The following is a 14,513-nucleotide window of genomic DNA, read 5'->3' on the forward strand; positions in this document are numbered from 1 at the left end:
ACTGATGAAATAGGATGAAGTCTGAGGAATAACTATCAGATTTAGCAAAGTGAAGGCCATTGCTGATGTTGGTAATGGTTTCTTCTCAATGATAATGGTAGAACCTAATTAAGTGGACCACGAGAAAATGGGATAGAAGAAATAGAAGACCACTAAGCATAGATTCTTTCAGAGAGTTTGTTATAAAACTGGAGGTAAGATATGAGTGAGCTAGTTGAAGGAACTGGGTCTAGGCAGTTCTATTTTCTTTATTTTAAAATATGGTTGAAATGGAAACTTGTTGTATCCTGATGAACGATCCACTGGAAAGGGAAAAGTGGAGAATGCAAGGGAAAAAGTAGAAAATTGCTAGAGTCAGTTGCTGGTATATAAGTGAGAGAGTTACCTTACTTATGAGCATTTAGAGTTCATCCACAGTAACAGCATAGAGAAAGTAGAGACAGTTTTTGGAAGTCCTGTTTTTATTGCTTTCGTATTCTCATTGAAGTAGGAAGCAAAGTCATGAGTTGTATGTGAAGAAATCACAATAGGTTTTGGAGGTGTAGGAAAAACGATTTTCTAAGACAGTATGTAAAAAAATAGATTAGATAAATATAATATTACTTATAAATACACTTAAGAGTCCATATGGAAAAAGGGTCCATTTTTCCAGCCAAGTTCAGCTTCAGGGGTGCCGGAGTAGAGTAGGTAGAAAGTTGGATTTAACCAGGTTTTTTTTTTTTTTTTTGGTCAAGCAAGTGGGAGGAATTAAAAGAAAGGTTTATTATAATTATTTACTATAAATTTAAGGTGCATAGTGAAGAAAAGACATGAGGGTACTAAAAAACAATGACAAATTGCTAGGATAAATGAATTGAGCGTTCTGATGAAGTGCAAAGTTTGTTAGAGATGGGAGTCAGAAGGAGTGGGATGGAAAAATAAAAATAATAGCAGAAAGGATGCGTATTAAATTGAGATGCAGAGTTGTTATTGAGAAATGTCAAGGTCAAGGGTGTGACCTTGGTATTCAATAGCTGCCATAGGGTGGAGAACAAGATCATTGGATAAATGAGGAAAAGGATTTAAGAGGTCAAGGTATTGACTTCTATGTGGAACTTGAAATTGCCAAGAAGATGTGTAGGTCTGGAATTGGAATCAGTGAGTCAGGGACTAACTTCTCAGAAAAAGAGGGGGAGTTCATTGGGGAGCATTAGATGACTACAGAATGTAGTGATAGTGATCTGGAAGCAGCAATGAGGAGCCAAAAAGGCATCTCCTTCATTTCTAGTCCCTGAGGCAGAAAGAGTATGGAAAAGAACCTATTACTTAAACAGCTTTAGAAGCAGTGCCATGGGAGAGTCAAATAGGAGAAGGGATTGAAACAAATCAGTTGAAACAAATAGGAGAAGGGATTTTGCATGAAAGTAGTTTCATATGAACTTTAAAAGTAATTTGCTGATGATTGACCCTCAGGTCTAGAAGGCAAAATTTAGGAGATGGATAGGGTTAGGAGAATCGGTGGAAAGAGACATGGGCCACAGCTGAATAGGGATTTGTCCTGGGCCCATTGGGATATAAAGTGGCATGATGCTATTTGTCCTGGTATTCCAAAGTTAGGGAATGGAGGGCTGTGATGGTAACTCATCAAATTTGACTGAATTGTCTGCCTTGGGTTACATTTCTTGTTCGCTTGTTTCTACACTCAACACTACGAATTCTGTTAATCAGATAAGTAGAGCAAAAGTAACTGAAGCCAACCACTGTCTGGAAAATGACTTTTTGATATGGTTTGTGATTAGAAATTCAGAAGTAATTTTCAAACATAAGTACCTGTGGAAGTCCTAGGTGGTGTCATTTTTACTTTTTGTCACTGACTTTTAATTTAATAGTTACTTTAGTCTTGGTCGTACTCTGCAACAATCTTATTTTCCTTTCTCTAATATCTAATTCAATGTTCCATTAATTTTTACATATTTTCCCCTGCAATTATTCTGACATATGTAATTATTTTCTTTCAATTAACAATTTTTTTAATGTTTATTTAATTTTGAGAGAAAGACAGAGGGAGGAGCAGAGAAAGGAGACATGGAATCTGAAGCAGGCTCTAGGCTCCAAGAGCTGTCAACACAAAGTCTGACATGGGGCTCAAACTCATGAACTGTGAGATCATGAACTGAGCTGAAGTTGGACACTTAACTGACTGAGCCACCCAGGTGCCCCCTGACATATGTAATTCTTAAGATATCCTAACTTAAAATAATTCATCAGTAAGCATGGATTATTTTTATTTACTTTTTATTTTACCTATAGTAAAATTGGCTGCTTTGATGTACAGTTCTTTGAGTTTTGACCATTTCAAGGAAATGTGTAAACATTACCACAGTCAATATACCAAATAGTTTTATCATTACTAAAAATTCCCTCATGCTGCTCTTTGTATTAAACCTCTTCTCCATCCCTAATCCTTAGCAACCGCTGATCTGTTTTCTATAGCTTTGGCTTTTCCAGAATGGAAATCTAATCAGAATGTCATTGGTCTTCATTCTTGACAGAAATTACATTCATCCAATTATTTAAGGCAGACATTTGAGAATCATCCTAAGCAATTCTGTCTTTGGACTCCACATCTAATCAATTATATATTCCTTAATATTTCTGGAATCCTTTTCCACTTCAGAGAGCTGGGAGAAGAAAGAAAAGGAAGTTATTGGAGTTTTCACCTTTAATAAGTATGGTTTTGATATTGATGGTCATTATTTTTTAGTTTTTTACTTGAAGTTTTTCCTTAGAAAACAGACTTTATTAATCTCTTTTGTAGGCTTATGTTGGTGCTAGGAGAGAATTGAGAAAATTTGAGACAAAAAATGTAAATATAGGCTCTAGCCTTCATTTGGAAAGGAGTGTACAAAAGAAATAATTTGAAGTGAAAATATTTTCCTGGGATGGTGGAGATCTTAACAGAGAATTGGTTAGATTGGATATTGAGAGAGATTCTGACAATCCTGTCCATTAGGATTTAAAGCAACCAATGATTTTTTTCTACTTCTTCACCATTCACCTTATGCTATCCTACTACTAGAATATTCAGCAATTCCTTTACAAATGTGCTATTTCATATCTTTTTCTTGATTATCCTTCTGAGCATTAAAATCAGGCTTAGCCAGGTGGCTATCTTTTCAATATTTGAAGTATGTTTGTTTGTTTTTCTGTTTATTTATTTTAAAAGTTTACTTATTTTGAAAGAGAGAGGGAGCACAAGCAGGGGAGGGGCAGAGAGAGAGAGACAGAGAATCCCAAGCAGGTCAGTGCAGAGCCCCATGTGGGGCTCAAACTCACGAACTGTGATCACGACCTGAGTGAAATCAACAGTCAGACACTGTACCTGACTGAGCCACCCAGGCACCTCTGTTTTTTTTTTTTTTTATATTTACACTTTGTGAATTTGACAAACATTTATTCTGAGAATAACTAAATTTTCACTGTTTTGAGAATTGTTTGGAGTTTGCTACAATATTTATATGTGATATACCAAATAAATTCCTCGTTGAGAGATTGACAATAACCCTTTCCAATGTAACTAAAATGTGTGCTCCAGCCCACAGTGCTTTATCTTCCACATACTTTGTGGAATATTAGCATGAATCTTACAATGAGTAAGATGAGTGCCTCTTGCACTGAATTTTGAACTTTCTTTATATATAATTTATGTATGAAGGTCTTGATCTTGCAGAAGATGGAAATTTCTATGGGAAGAGGACTAGAATAGCGAGAACAAAACAAAAGAAAACATAGAAGCAAAAATAGGAACGACACATATATACACATAAATAGAAAAGTTTCTTATACCTGATTAAATCTTCACACTAACAGCAAACTTTTATAAACATTGGGACTGTGTTGGCAAGTAAAATTATTCTAAACTTTTTTTTTTAATCAGATAGGGGATAAAAACAGAATGAAGGTGATTGATGTTACAGTGGCTAATAAAAAAAAAAAAGGCCCCTTAAGCAGTCAGGTGAAATGACTTAGGGATAAGAACAATTGGTTAGATTTGGAAGATGTAAGACTTCTAGAAAACCCACAAGCATTGTAATGCTCAAGGACCTATGCACACTCTAGATCTTTGACTCATAGCACTTTATTGGTGGACGAGTATGAAGACTTTGCTTTAAGTATTTCCCTCTTGAATGTTCCAGTCTATTTCAAACTTGAGTTAACTTTGAGAGTCTTTCCAGACTTTTTGTCATTAGCTCACATCAATCTTCGTTTGGTACCTTTTGGAGTATTGTCTACCCCTGCAATCGGCCTCCATTGTTTCTCATACAGGTCCTAATTCTCTAGTATGAAATGATTTCATTTGTGAACTAAGTAAACCATATTATTGTGTTACACATTCTTCTTGTTTTTCCCTATATATTAATTCTAGAATTGGTTGAATGGAGTTTCAGAATAAGACTCACTATGAATATGGCAAAAATTAATACTAGAGCAATTGTTTGCTAGGTAGCACAATATAATTTTTCTATCAACCATTCTACATTTTCAAATAGGGTAGACCAGGGCTAAAAATAGTGCTGACAGATGAAAGACATAAATGGCAATTTTAGTGGTTCAAATCCTGATTTTGCCACCAGTTTATTTTTGAACATGTTGGGTATTAACTTTTCTAGTTCTGATTTTATGTATTATTAGATGATAGAATTTGGTTAGGTCTGTTGATGCCAGAATATAGATAGCAACAGATTCCTTTCCCCAAACAGATGTACACTGGAGAAAAATGCACAAAGTAAATCAGATCCTCTCTGGTAAAAGTTTGAGGAGTGGAGTGGAAAACTTGAACCCCCTGAAAGGAGTCTTTGGGAGAATTCATTTTGAAAACCATCGTTCTCCCATGATAGGTAGGATTTCTTGTGCTTGTGACAATCCGTGAGTGCAAGTTGTATTTGAAGATTTAATTCAGACAACGTATCTTAAATTTGAGTATTACAGAGAGATAGGAAGGGAAGAAAAGCAAGACCATTAAAGGAAGGTTTACATTTAGGTTTTTCTTTTAGCCTCGTGTTAGATTTGGTTCACCATTTATTTAGGGATAAATACCAAGCAACTTAATAGGGCATCAGCTGTTTGAGTCTTTGAACCTCTAGGTATAACCTTAACCCTAATCCTCAAACAGCTGCTTGAACCTTTGAATGAATGGCCAAAGAGAGAAGGGAAGGGAAAGTCAGGGAGAATAGTGAGAGGTTCAATAGGGGGACCGAGTTGTGAGTATCGACTGCCTACCTCCTCCACCTCCACAGTCTTCACCACAGCTATTGGTGAGCGTGTTTCTATTTTAATTTTCCTATTTATTTTCCTATCAAGTACGAAGCTTACTTATTTCAGTTCTGTTCATCAAATACTCATTGAGGGCTTATTCTGTGGCAGTCAGTCTGCTAGGTAGCAGAGATACAAAGATAAGTACCACATGCTCTTAATCCTTTGAACAGGTTATTTCAAATACTGTTTAGAGAAATTGCAGTTGATGGAGCAGAGAGGGATCAAACATTTGTATGCTTTTTTTTTCCTCCCTGAAAATATTGGTTTATAAAAGCAAGATGAAAAAACATTTGAGAAGGAGATATGTAAATATGTTTGTATTCAAGTGGTACAGTTGAGTTATCATGTTTTCTAATCTTTGAGACCTTAATTTCTGTATTTGTGTTATAGAGTATTGAGTTTCCTTTCTCACATCTATTATATTAGGAAAGAAATGAGAGATGAATGGGCCAGATAGGAAGTAAAGAGGAGATAGCAAGTGTGTATATTAAAGGTTAATGGGAAAGAAGATAGGAGATTAAGTTAGAATTGAGAGGAAGTGTTAGTAGAGTACCGAGAAGGAAATTGAATGGGACTCACATACGTTAAGAAAAAAAAGAAGAGAAAAGAGACACATGAAGCAACCAGAAGAGAAGATAAATATAAACACATATTTAAGGAATTTTGCAAAGGAGAAATCTTCAAGTTTTGTTTGCAGCCAATCTTGAATGCTACTGAAAATTTTGATTTCAACTTTTCAATTCTGGTACAATGCCACTGCTACCACGTAGGAGGTATGCTTTTGGGGAGGACTGAAAAACAAGAGGGTGTTATTTCACCATAGAATGCCACATGCTTGTACTAGTGAAATGGTATTTAAATGTATTATAGATAATAAAGTAGAAATAACTATGTCGTATTCACATAATATATGTTATATTTAAAATATTACTCAGTGAAAGTCTGTAAAGAAAGTATTTCAGTGTCCTCACTGATACTATGTATTAACAATGTCCTGTTGATCTCCTGATACAAGAATGATGTAATAACCTAGAAGCTTATTTCTGTTTTAGTTTTTGCAATAGCTGCAGTTAGAGACTAGGAGCCTCTACACCCCTAAAGTATAACATTGAGAACCATCTAGATTTAAAAACAAACTGCAATATAGATCATCTGCTCTAGGAAATGTGCACAAGTGAGCTGTCTCTTAATTTCAACAAGCAATTCATATGAAGGGAATGTAACTGACTTAATTATATTACATGTAAGAGACATGAGGTAATGGTGCTTTTGATGGGTGAGCATAAAGGAGGACTGGAAAGTAGGTCTGTATCAGTGCATCTGCAGTATCACTCGGGGAACAGGAGGCCCTGAGGAAAGGAGCCAGTGCCGGGTGCTCACGGCAGCCAGGGCTCTATAGCTTTGCTCTTAGCATCCCATCAGGCTGAGTGACGTGATCCACTAACACACAGCTCCCTTGCCTGGAGTGTAGTAAGTTCATTGTACAGAAAGCCTGGTCCAAACTGTAAGTGAAGCTCTTAAAACTTTAACCTTATGCTTTAACGTCTTTTACTTCATTGGCAAAATTGGGCAATAATGGTAACAGTTTCATAAAGCTATTATGAAGATTATGTTAATTAATAAATGTAAAGTGCTTACTGCCTGGCACATAGTAAGTATCAAATAAGAATTAGCTAGAATTGGGGCGCCTGGGTGGCGCAGTCGGTTAAGCGTCCGACTTCAGCCAGGTCACGATCTCGCGGTCTGTGAGTTCGAGCCCCGCGTCGGGCTCTGGGCTGATGGCTCAGAGCCTGGAGCCTGTTTCTGATTCGTGTCTCCCTCTCTCTGCCCCTCCCCCGTTCATGCTCTATCTCTCTCTGTCCCAAAAATAAATAAACGTTGAAAAAAAAAAAAAAAAGAATTAGCTAGAACATAGAAGCCTGGCTCTTGTCCCCCCATCTAGTTTATTGCTTTATCTTCAACACTTACTACATAATGAGTGGCCAGTAAGATTTGCTGAAAGGGTGAACAATTTGATAGCTCATGTAGTCTTTTAAAGGTGAGATAAGGAAACACAGAAAATAATATTTTGGCTTACTTAGCATTTTTATACTGTATTAGAAATTAATAAATTTAAGCTTTGGTCTCTTAAAGCATTTAGTTACAGAGAAAGACAGATACCATATGTTTTTAATCTAATGTGGATCCTGAGAAACTTAACAGAAGACCAAGGGGGAGGGGAAGGAAAAAAAAAAAAAAAGAAAGGTTAGAAAGGGAGGGAACCAAAACATAAGAGACTCGTAAAAACTGAGAACAGACTGAGGGTTGATGGGGGGTGGGAGGGAGGCCGGGGTGGGTGATGGGTATTGAGGAGGGCACCTGTTGGGATGAGCACTGGGTGTTGTATGGAAACCAATTTGGCAATAAGTTTCATATTAAAAAAAAAACTTTTAGTTACATTACGTCAGCAAACGAGGACCTGATCTTTCTTGGAAAATTGATTATATACAGTTTCTAAACCTATAAAAATGAGAAGTTACCTGGACCAAGGCAATTAATGCAATGATTTAGGTAACTTGGAACCTCCACCATTTACCATTCATGTGATTTTGGCTGTTACCTAATCTCTCATCTGTTTACACATCTAGAATATTGGAATAGCAATGATATATAGAGTGTTCTTTGGGGGACTAAAATGAGATAATTTATATAAAGTGATTTTCAGAGTATGTAATATATAATAAGTCCTAAACAATTCACTCTCAAACACAATGTTAATTCATTTACTAATCCAATCAACATTTACTGAAGTACTTGTCATGTCAGATATACAAAAAATGAGTAAAATATGGTTCCTATCCCCAAGAATTTCCAGTGTTGTAACATAAGGGACAAATAAAAAGGCAATTATCAAATAGTGGAAGTGCTCTTATAGAGAGATAACAGGGAATCTTAGGAGTTTACAGAGATGGAACCTGAATTACATTTATGTAAAATGACTTGATCAGCAATATATTTTGAAATTTCAATATTTTTAAATTCTGCATTATAATAAGACTAATGTTTATTAATTAGTAAACTAAGTCATTTGGTCAGGAAACACTTAGTATGGACCTAATATGTGTGAGGCCAAGGATAACATATATCATCTGATCTAATCTTTACAACGTGAGGATGCTCTTTTATTTTGTCTACTTTTTACAGATAAGGAAACTCAGAGAAAAATAAAAATATGCCTCATGTCTCACCACAGCTAGCAAATGGCAGAACAGTGTCAAACCAAGGTCTATCTGCCTCCAGAGCCCCCTGCAATTCAGTTTTAGTGTAACTATTAAATTTGCATTTGTTGTACTTGTAGGATTTTGTCTAATATATATTGTCTACATGAATCATGCTACCTCTGTTTTGGATGTTTTTTAAAAATTTTTATTTATTTTGAGAGAGACAGAGTATGAGCAGAAGAGGGGAAGAGAGAGAGAGAGAGAGAGAGAGAGAGAGAGAGAGAGAGAGAATCCCAAGCAGGGCCTACACTGTCCGCACAGAGCCTGACGTGGGGTTTGAACCCAATTACTGTGAGATCATGACCTGAGCGGAAGTCAGACACTCAACCCACTGAGCCACCCAGGCTCCCCAGTGCTACCTCTTTAGCATTGAGATATCCATTTCCTTAGATTATAGGATTAATAATGAACATTTTCTTTTTTACTATACTATTTTCTACTTAGGTTATTGATATTTATAAATTGTTAAAGTAGTTTCTTAGATGTTTATATAGAACAAGCTTCTATAGTACTATTCATCAGAATCCTTTTCAAAAACTTAAGATTTTAGCTTTTGGTTGCTTGTATATTATTTCTTAAACATTGACTCATAATTTCCATTTCCATAGCTAGAGATTAAAGTAATTAACAAAATGTGCTCTTTTTTTTCCTATTGAATACAGAGATTTTTATCAAAAACAATGAATTGTTCTAAAGTCATATTGCTATTGGAGAGCACCAGTATAGTTCTGGTTTTAGTCTCAGTGATAAAAGACAAAAATAGTATGTGATCATTCAGTCTGAGTTTTGAGGGTGGTGGCAATGAAGCCTGGAAACAGATTTAAAACGTCACTTGTGTTTTTGTTTTGTAAGACTTAAGATATGAACTTCCTTTAGAGCAAGGCTAAAACTTTGGAATGGGGTTAAAACTCAAGTATCCTTTTCTGTTTCATAAAATTACCTTACATTTCTGTTCTGTTTGTAGAATTTCACTTCCTTTTTAAAAAATGCATCAGGTAAAAAGCATTTATAACTTTTGTTCTGATTTTGTAACTCATGAAGTGATAAATTTGCTTATTTTCAGTTACTTACCAGACTATTATCTTCAGAGAAGTACATGCTGGCTTTAGGTGACCCTCAGAGTTAATTGGAAAGATATCTGTGCCGGGCTTGCTGTATATATGTTCCTGTTTATGACTGGAGGATGGGTAGAACTCTGTACATTTTCTATCCAAGGAAGAGTCTGAACAATGATGAGGCTTTGATTAATACTATTGATGCTTTAATGGCTCATTTTATATCCTGAACACTGGGGGGAAGTATGTTCCCTTCTGTAAAGACTATGGTTCTTATGACTCACTTAACACAAATAGCAAAAAAGCATGAAAGATCTCTTGTCTCACGAGAAGAAATGGGTGGCCGTATAATGCCAGTTGCATATATTACTGAACTGTTACAGAAGAGAGGAAATTACCCAGTCAGAATAGATATGTCTCTGTAGCCTTGTATCCGCATTCTAATAGCCACAGAGTTTATCTTAGTCTGAACGGAGCTCTAAGTTATTAATTGTTTTAATGATTTCATTGATTTCTGTTAATCTAGGTAATGTGCCTTACTAAATTCGGTAGTTTATTTTGCTTTTCAATTAACCTTTTACTTTTGTTATATCATTTTTTATTAAAAACAAAGGTTTTATCTGCATTTTAATGATATGCCTATCTTAGTATATTATGAATTATATTTAGCTATCTGTACTGCAATTTTCCTGAATACTTTAGGATAATGGCACACCATAACGGCTCAGTATTTTATTACAGGTTATCATTGATACAGAAGACTTTTAAAAGACACTTGAATAAATTCTAGAATTCTTTATGTATAACCAAAATATATATTTAAATTGTTTTTTGTATTTTTAGAATACAACCATGAAAGAAATGTAATGCTTACTTTACTTTTACTCTTCCAATGTAGGAATAATGTTACTATTTCAAATTAAATTCAAGTTATTTTAAGTTTGTTCAATTAATAGATACAAAAATATATTATAAAATCTTGGAAAATTTAAAATGGTGTTTAAAAATAGTACATTCCGGAAGAAAGGCTACTGTATGTGTATACTTTCTGTGTTTCTAAAATATTTCACAGGCTTATATAGATTAATTGATATTCAAATACAGTCTGCCTAATGAAGATCGTAATTTGTTTTGTCAGATATAAAGTTATCTGTATATTTATAAAAATATTAGTGAAATGGTCCCACGTGATGCTGAGGTAGGTTCTCTATTCTTCATTCCTGGGGAGTCACATTCACACATAACTTTTGTACCAATTAAAAACTGTTAATGACAAAACATTGTAATTGATTAGTCTTTGTATATTTACAACTCACTTTAATTGCTGAAAAACGCCATTTGTCAGTTTCATGTTCTATTGACAATGTTATTGATTTATCTGAATTTGGCTTTGTCTTGTCTCTCGTACATAAAACTCACATATGCAGTTCAAATGGGAAATGACTGTATTGATTTCCTTAACTTGAGCCCAAATGCTAAAGATTTTTGGATAAGCTTTCTCATTACTTAAGCCAAAATCAATAAGAAAGAGCATCTTTTAATGAAAGAGCAGTTTGAGCAACGTACTTCAGAAATAGGGTCCTGTTCATTCTTTGCTTTACAAATCGATCTCCTAGGTTCCTTAAGTGAGGTCCAATTGGTTGACATTGTGGTTTGTCTTTGTGTGTAAACTTGCAGCTTCAGAAAAGAGAAGATGAGCTACAGAGACAGTGGAAAGAAACTCTCTCTCTGAGAAAGAAGAGTTCAGTACCAAGTGTAACTAGTGTTGAAATGCAGCACAATTTACAAATATACCAGATAATTCTTACATCTATCAAGTTCATGCTTATATGTGATGATTGGACAATATTTTAAAAGTTCCTTTCCTGTTTTGTTAATATCTATATGTGCATATTATATACATTTACATTAATCTTATTTAGCATTTGCTTTTATTTATACAGAAAACCTCTGCTCATTGCTGCAGTTGATATTTATATAATGCAAAGTAGTTCACTGAAACATCAGGTCATTTTTACAATAAGTTTTTGTTAAGTGATCTTTGGATTTTCATTTTTTTTCACTGTTACATTTCCCATTTTCTGCAGGAAGAGAAACACTGGAGGTGAGCTACAGCAATAAAGTGCCCGTGCTGAGGAACGGCAAAATGAACTGAACATATAAAACAAGTTGTAAGGACAGGCCAAACGTCAGGTACTGTACTATGATATCATTAACTTCTGTGAACTACATAAATTAAGCTGATTATGCCTTCACTTAATTAACTGAGAATGACCTATTGATGTATAGGCCGAGTTAGCTAGAGACCGCTTGCTGCACTGTACTTAATTTATTGGTTTTCAATTAGTTCTTCTCTTGCCCGCGATTGTTGAGAAAAAAAATGTCCATTTACATCTATTTTCTGTAGTGTGGTTTTATGCACAGTGAGTTTCTATTTAAAATTTTATTCCGAGTACTATTTTTTCTTTGCCAGCAATGCTTAGGTAGATTTGAAGAGTTTGTTTTGTTTTGTTTTCTTATTGTTAGATATAATTTGGTTTCTGGAATAAAAGAATTCTACACATGAATTCATCTTGCTAGTGTTGTGATATTATTAAGTTATCTTTAGAAAAGATCCCGTATATTCCTTTCAAGAACTATTTTGCTTTAATTACATTTTGGAAATTAACGTTTATCAAATTTACTGTTAAACTATACTTTTGTCAAGCAATCTCAGTGAAGAAGGTTCTTTGGTAAACCTTTAGATTTTTGAGATTTTTTTTTCTCTAAAAACTTGAGTTTTTTGAAGTGGGAAGATTATAGTATGAATGGTCAATCTCAGTTGCCTGTGGTAGTAGGACAATTGTACATGAGAATACCTTTAGACAAAAATTTATTCTTCAACTTTTGCCCTTATATACACTGATTTTGTGAGGGCTGAGAAACCTCACTATGTTGCCCTCTACTAAATAGCTTTTATAATCCAAAATATATTATAATCCAAAAATATCTTTTTGATAAAAATCAAAAGATATTTATTAGATCATTCTTATGATCTCAGTATCTGAGCCTTAGAACATTTCACTAGAGATTGGTAGTCTGATTTTAGGTATTATAATTATTTTAATAATTTATTATTGATAGTTATTATAACAGGGTTAGTCAAATTATAAAAGTAAACTAAATATAAGGAAAGTATGTGACTCTGCTTTGGTAATTTGCTTTATCTCTCCTAAATTTAGGTCTGTATCTGAGAATAGAGTTAATAATGGAATGCGGACTCAGGACCCTTTGAGGTATTTGCCAACTCTTGCATATATGCGGTATAAATATTACTTGTTCTGGAAGTTCTGACAGATAAATATTTCTATGGGTTGGAGTAATCAGAGATGGGTTAAAGATTTAATTGCTCCTACAAGACATATATGGGGGACAGTATATTGATAATCTATGTTAAAATTTCATGAAGAATCTAATTAATACTGTAGGAGTTTGTGGGCATATGAGGATTTAACATTCTCATTATTTGTGAATAACCCTGAAAGCTCATAATGTGTTGTGTTAATGTGTGCATCACAAATTTGAATCTCATACCCTGTACCCATGCCATGGCATTGGGAGGGAAATTTAGCAGCTATATTCAAAGAGACATTGTTTCCTACACGTTTTCATATATGCAATGATATATGTAATGATTGGCCTACTTAAATTCCTAGCCACATTTTCCTGAATTTTCACAAAGTGTTTGCTCTTACAGAATTTGTGAATTAGGGGAACAACAAAAGACTCAGTATCTTGTTTGGAAATATCAAATGCCTGTTATTTCTTGAAAATCTAAAGTGGATTTCTGTGACAAAAGGGGATAAAACTTATGTTTTGCAAAGAATATATGCAAAATTCACCTCTAGTTTTGTAATTTATGGGATTTCAAATGGACACCAAAGTGGAAAGGTTATATATGGCCTATGTGTGTGCGTATTTGTGTGTATGTATGTGTGTGTGTGTGTGTGTGTGTGTGAGAGAGAGAGCGAGAGCGAGAGCGAGAGCGAGAGAGAAACAGAGAGAGACGAGAGACTGAGGTGTTCAGGGGAAAGTTTTGAATTGGAGATGTAAATTATGAAATTGTTAACATATCAATGTTATTAAAGTCAAGAGAAAGGATGAGATGACCAAGAAGTAAATGCTAAGTAAAAAGAGAATCAAGGAAAAGAAGCCTTGTTGGTATTCCAACATTAAAAGATGAAGGATATGAGAAATCAGGAAAGGAATCAAACAGCCAATGATAATAAGAAATCCAGGAGAATCAGGAGCTTTAGAATCCAAGCAAAGAAAACATTTAAAGGAGAAAGAAATGATCACCTGTGTAAAATGCTGCTTATAGTTCATAATATGGGAGCTAAAAATTAACAGTTAAGCTTAATTATATAGAGGTCATTGGCGATCTTGACAAAAACAATTTTAGTGTCTTGGTGGGTGCGTATTTATTCTGATTGTAATGGTCACAGTAACAGAAAAAAAATATATAATGCAGAAAATAAAGAGGATCATTGCTAGAGCAATGTTTTGAGAGTGAAAATGCTGATAGAATCTACTAGAAAAATGGGAAGTTTGGCCGTAGTTAAGAACATGGGCAAATCTTCCCCAGTAATATAAAAGAGGGTAACTGGGCACAGACACAGTAAGTAGATGTGATAGTCTTGAGCTATCGAACTTTTCAGTGAAAGAAGAAGTAAGGTTATCAATTTAAAGTAACAATGGGGAAGGAAGTGTTGGAAGGTTGAGAAGTGAAAAGGGATGAAATATTTTGCTTGGACAGTAAAGGAAGAAATTGGCCATAACAAGTAAGCCAGAGTACTTAAAATACTCAGCTTTATTCTAATTGAAATGTTCCATATTTTCTCATACCAAGTCTGTCATTCTAACA

At 34.6% G+C, this 14,513-nt stretch overlaps 1 long non-coding RNA gene across 1 annotated transcript in view; it reads left to right on the forward strand.

Moving 5' to 3' along the window:
- The window catches only part of LOC122496068, a 51,099-nt gene extending 37,502 nt beyond the window's left edge, over positions 1-13,597 (forward strand). The window contains exons 2-3 of the long non-coding RNA XR_006300667.1: positions 11,698-11,803; positions 12,832-13,597. This is a non-coding gene — a long non-coding RNA (uncharacterized LOC122496068). The remainder of the gene's footprint in view (positions 1-11,697; positions 11,804-12,831) is intronic.
- Positions 13,598-14,513: the final 916 nt, after the last annotated feature.

Source organism: Prionailurus bengalensis, chromosome F2 (genome assembly GCF_016509475.1).
Source record: "Prionailurus bengalensis isolate Pbe53 chromosome F2, Fcat_Pben_1.1_paternal_pri, whole genome shotgun sequence".
Lineage (NCBI taxonomy): Eukaryota > Metazoa > Chordata > Mammalia > Carnivora > Felidae > Prionailurus > Prionailurus bengalensis.